This window comes from Leptodactylus fuscus, chromosome 1 (assembly GCF_031893055.1).
Source record: "Leptodactylus fuscus isolate aLepFus1 chromosome 1, aLepFus1.hap2, whole genome shotgun sequence".
Classification (NCBI taxonomy): Eukaryota; Metazoa; Chordata; class Amphibia; order Anura; family Leptodactylidae; genus Leptodactylus; species Leptodactylus fuscus.
Window position 1 is genome coordinate 35,488,162 of NC_134265.1, and position 6,000 is coordinate 35,494,161.

At 42.8% G+C, this 6,000-nt stretch overlaps 1 non-coding gene across 1 annotated transcript; it reads left to right on the top strand.

Moving 5' to 3' along the window:
• The first annotated feature begins 2,443 nt into the window (after positions 1 to 2,443).
• Positions 2,444 to 2,601, top strand: LOC142190747 (U1 spliceosomal RNA). Its single transcript, XR_012714425.1, has one exon. It is a non-coding gene; the product is annotated as a U1 spliceosomal RNA (small nuclear RNA).
• Positions 2,602 to 6,000: the final 3,399 nt, after the last annotated feature.

A 6,000-nucleotide genomic window follows, 5' to 3' on the forward strand; every position in this document is an offset into this window, starting at 1 on the left:
ATGCTTAATTCCCTCAGAACTCGGGGGTGTATACCATCTGGACCGGGCGATTTCTCTATTTTAGTGTTTTGCAGGCGGCGCTGCACTTCTTCCTGGGTTAAGCAGGTGACATTTAATTGAGAGTTAACATTACCCCTAATCATGTTGCCGGCCAATGGATATTCTTGTGTAAACACTGTAGAGAAGAAGGCATTTAATACTTGTGCTCTTTCCTCATCCTCCTCCACCATTACACCCAGATTATTTTTGAGAGTGCCGACATTGTCAGTTTTTATTCTCTTATTATTTATGTAATTGAAGAATAATTTTGGATTACTTTTACTTTCCTTGGCAATTTTTCTCTCAGCCTCAATCTTCGCCTCCTTTATTTGTTTTTTGCACAATTTATTTTTCTCTGTTATAGTTTTTTAATGCTGTGTCGCTACTCTCTTGTTTTAGTACTTTAAATGCTTCCTTTTTATCCCTCATTGCATTCTGTACTGTTTTAGTTAGCCATATTGGTTTTCTATGATTTCTAGCCCGCTTATTCCCATAGGGTATGTGTTTTCTAGTGCTCTTATTTAGTATATTTTTGAAGATGTCCCATTTAGTTTGTGTTCCCGTCACGTTGAGGACATTGTCCCAGTTTATGCTGCTAGGCTCCTCTCTCAGCTGGTTAAAATTTGCCTTCCTGAAGTTTAGTGTTTTTGTACCCCCTCTAATGAACGTCTTCTTAATGTGTACAAGAAAACTTATTCTGTTATGGTCACTATTACCCAGATGTCCCCCAACCTCCACTTTTGATAGTGTGTCAGGTTCATTTGTTAAAATTAGGTCTAAAAGGGCCTGGCCTCTTGTTGGGTCCTGCACTAGTTGCGATAGGTAATTGTCTTTTATTACTGACAAGAACCTGCTCCCTTTGTTGGATCTGCAGGTTTCTGCCTCCCAGTTGATATCTGGGTAGTTGAAATCCCCCATAATAATGACTTTATTCTGCTTTGCGGCCTCATCTATTTGTTTTATTAGTACATTTTCAGCTTCTTCCATTATATTTGGAGATTTATAACAAACCCCTATCAGTATTTTATTATTTTTTGTTCCTCCCGTAATCTCCACCCATAAGGACTCCACATAATCATTTTCCTCCCAGATGTCCTCACGCAGGACTGGCTTAAGGCCGTTTTTTACGTATAAGCAAACCCCTCCCCCTTTCTTATTTGTACGCTCCTTTCTAAACATACTGTACCCTTGTTTATTTACAGCCCAGTCATAGCTAGAGTCCAGCCATGTCTCACTTACCCCCCACCATGTCATAATTGTCTTCCAACATCATCACTTCTAGTTCCTCCATCTTGTTAGTAAGACTTCGGGCATTCGTATGCATACATTTCATAGATTTATCTTCCCTACTCTTCCACTGCCTACTGACTGCTCTAACCCGACCCCCTGCTCCACCCCCAGTTTCAGTATCTAGCCCTCTTTCCATTTCTACACTATCTTGCCCTCTACATGTTACCCTCTCCCCCCAGTACCTAGTTTAAACACTCCTCCAACCGTCTAGCCATCTTCTCTTCTAATTCTAATGAGCCATCCCGGCTTAAGTAAACCAAAGGCACGCAGCTGCCTCGTGCCTGACTCTGCTGCCCAGCCGGAGCTCGGTTTCTGGAAGCCGCCACCCATTCGCCCCCTCCCCTTTCGTTTTATGCTAATGCCCTTGCTGCACTGCATCTTGGAAATGCCTAGCCGGGAACATTTGAATGCAGGCAGCGGGGTGTCGGGGCGAGGAATGGAGCGCAGCCTGTGCTACGGCCGCCTACCGAGGAAAACGCATGCGGTGTGGCATTGCACCATGCGGACCTCTGTTGGCCAAGGGCCAATGCCTCCCCAATGCGGCAGGGCTGCGGGGGAGGGGCGCTGGCCTAGCAGTCGGTGAATAACTCATACTTACCTGGCAGGGGAGATACCATGATCATGACCTCTTGTGGGATTGTTCTTTCACAAAGAGTGTTTTCAACCGTTTAACTCGTCTGTTTAAGGAATTATCGGGACTGTCTCCTATGTCTTTTTTCACTTTTTATTATGGAATCAGTCTGAGCACATCGTCTCAGCATCGTTTCGTATGGGTTTTTTCTTTTCTGATTAGAGAGACCTTGTGGGATGCCTGTAACCTGCTTTTGTTTCGACATGAATGTTTATTGGAAGAAGAGTGTGTAAGCTTATTTTTGAGCAAGCTATACTTTCTGTATAAGTTGGAATGCAAACGATCGGGATCGGATGCGGAGGGAGTCTGGAAGACGAAGAAGTGGAAAGACTGGATCTGAGTAAAATTGTCTTAACCAGATGTTATTCCATGTTTTGTCTTTGATTTCTGTACATGACTGTTGTGCAGTTTTATTGTTACCGTTGCCCTTGGTAGGGTATTTTTGTTATCTGTATATCTGTATTTTTTGAAGTCTATGTAAATAAACTTTTTGTAAAAAAAAAAAAAAATGAAGGTGGTTCTCCCAGGGTGAGGCTCATCCATTGCACTCCGGGTGTGCTGACCCCTGCGATTTCCCCAAATGCGGGAAACTCGACTGCATAATTTGTGGTAGTGGGGGACTGCGTTCGCGCTTTCCCCTGATTTTCTCTGGTTGAAAGACAGTGCTCGTTCCTTGCTTCCTCTCGCTTGCTAGTTTGTTGCTCGATGCTGCGTACCTGTGCAGTACACTCAGATGGTTAGACTATCGCAACCGGGTTGCTGGCAGAGAGGCACGCTGCTGCTGCTGCTGCTGCCGCCGCTGCCACAGTGTAAGCAAAGCATTCCAGGTGGCCTTTGTCTCCCTCTAGTGGATGAGCGACAGTCCACTCATTCAGTCACACCGTTGGAACGTTAGAGTTTCAACTGTTATGGTGATGCAGCAAGTTCTCCGCTTCAGGCCTGAACCCGCCGCTTTCCATACCTGCCATTCATAGTTACATAGTAGATGAAGTTGGATAAAGACATGAGTCCATCAAGTCCAACCTATAGCCATACAATCCCCTACAGTGTTGATCCAGGGGAAGGCAAAAACCCCCATGAGGCTCATGCCAATTGCCCTATTTCAGAGGAAAAAATTCCTTCCCGACTCCAAATCTGGCAGTCAGTATAAAACCCTGGATCAACGTGTCCTTAAAATCTAGAGACCATAACCCATTATATTTTTCTCTTCAAGAAAGGCATCCAGGCCCACTTTGAACTTGTTCAGTGAATCCGCCATCACCACTTCCTGGGGCAGAGACTTCCAGAGCCTCGCTGTTCTTACTGTGAAGAATCCCCTTCTATGTTTCTGGTGAAACCTTCTCTCCTCCATACGTAGTGGATGTCCTCTTGTCACTGTCACTGGCCTAGGAGTAAAAAGATCCTTAGAAAGTTCTTTGTATTGTCCCTTCATGTATTTGTACATTGTTATTAGATCTCCCCGTAGACGTCTTTTCTCTAAGCTGAATAACCCCAAGTTTGTTAATCTATCGTTGTACTCCAGTCCACCCATTCCCCTAATCATTTTGGTTGCCCGTCTTTGCACTTTTTCAAGTTCACGTATGTCTTTCTTGTATATCGGGGCCCAAAATTGTGCACAATATTCTAAGTGTGGCCGTACCAGTGATTTGTATAGAGGCATAACTATGTCCTTGTCATGAGAATCTAGACCTCTTTTGATGCATCCCATAATTTTATTTGCCTTGGCAGCAGCTGCCTGACACTGGTCATTAAAGGTAAGCTTGCTGTCCACCAAAATCCCTAAGTCTTTTTCATTGACAGTCTTACCCAGTAATTTACTATTTAGTACATAGTCATACATTTTATTACGTCGCCCAAAGTGCATTACTTTACATTTGTCAACATTAAACTTCATTTGCCAAGTCTCCGCCCATGCTTCCAGTTTCCTTAGATCCCCTTGCAATATTCTACTATCCTCCTCATTATTGATTACCCTACAAAGTTTAGTATCATCTGCAAATATAGACACCCTGCTTTGTAAACCCTCTACCAGGTCATTAATAAAGATGTTAAACAAGAGAGGACCTAATACTGACCCCTGCGGCACCCCACTGGTGACTGTGGCCCCGTCTGAATATTTACCATTAACAAGTACCCTCTGTTTCCTATCAGTGAGCCAGTTGCTAATCCAAATGCATATGTTTCCCCCCAGTCCCAACAATCTCATTTTGCATCCCAACCGTTTATCTGGAACAGTATCAAAAGCCTTTGAAAAGTCCAGGTACACCACGTCTACTGCATTAGCCATGTCCAGTCTTGAACTGACCTCCTCATAGAAGCTGATCAGATTAGTCTGACAGGACCGATTCCTCATAAACCCATGCTGATTGGGTGTTATAAGATTATTTACATTGAGATACCCCAGGATAGCATCTCTTAGAAAGCCCTCAAATATCTTTCCCACCACAGAAGTTAAACTTACTGGCCTATAGTTTCCAGGTTCCCTTTTACACCCCTTTTTGAAAATTGGCACCACATTTGCTATTCGCCAATCCTGTGGAACAGACCCAGTCATTACTGAATCCTTAAATATTAGATACAAGGGTCTATCTATGACCATGCTTAATTCCCTCAGAACTCGGGGGTGTATACCATCTGGACCGGGCGATTTCTCTATTTTAGTGTTTTGCAGGCGGCGCTGCACTTCTTCCTGGGTTAAGCAGGTGACATTTAATTGAGATTTAACATTACCCCTAATCATGTTGCCGGCCAATGGATATTCTTGTGTAAACACTGTAGAGAAGAAGGCATTTAATACTTGTGCTCTTTCCTCATCCTCCTCCACCATTACACCCAGATTATTTTTGAGAGTGCCGACATTGTCAGTTTTTATTCTCTTATTATTTATGTAATTGAAGAATAATTTTGGATTACTTTTACTTTCCTTGGCAATTTTTCTCTCAGCCTCAATCTTCGCCTCCTTTATTTGTTTTTTGCACAATTTATTTTTCTCTGTTATAGTTTTTTAATGCTGTGTCGCTACTCTCTTGTTTTAGTACTTTAAATGCTTCCTTTTTATCCCTCATTGCATTCTGTACTGTTTTAGTTAGCCATATTGGTTTTCTATGATTTCTAGCCCGCTTATTCCCATAGGGTATGTGTTTTCTAGTGCTCTTATTTAGTATATTTTTGAAGATGTCCCATTTAGTTTGTGTTCCCGTCACGTTGAGGACATTGTCCCAGTTTATGCTGCTAGGCTCCTCTCTCAGCTGGTTAAAATTTGCCTTCCTGAAGTTTAGTGTTTTTGTACCCCCTCTAATGAACGTCTTCTTAATGTGTACAAGAAAACTTATTCTGTTATGGTCACTATTACCCAGATGTCCCCCAACCTCCACTTTTGATAGTGTGTCAGGTTCATTTGTTAAAATTAGGTCTAAAAGGGCCTGGCCTCTTGTTGGGTCCTGCACTAGTTGCGATAGGTAATTGTCTTTTATTACTGACAAGAACCTGCTCCCTTTGTTGGATCTGCAGGTTTCTGCCTCCCAGTTGATATCTGGGTAGTTGAAATCCCCCATAATAATGACTTTATTCTGCTTTGCGGCCTCATCTATTTGTTTTATTAGTACATTTTCAGCTTCTTCCATTATATTTGGAGATTTATAACAAACCCCTATCAGTATTTTATTATTTTTTGTTCCTCCCGTAATCTCCACCCATAAGGACTCCACATAATCATTTTCCTCCCAGATGTCCTCACGCAGGACTGGCTTAAGGCCGTTTTTTACGTATAAGCAAACCCCTCCCCCTTTCTTATTTGTACGCTCCTTTCTAAACATACTGTACCCTTGTTTATTTACAGCCCAGTCATAGCTAGAGTCCAGCCATGTCTCACTTACCCCCCACCATGTCATAATTGTCTTCCAACATCATCACTTCTAGTTCCTCCATCTTGTTAGTAAGACTTCGGGCATTCGTATGCATACATTTCATAGATTTATCTTCCCTACTCTTCCACTGCCTACTGACTGCTCTAACCCGACCCCCTGCTCCACCCCCAGTTT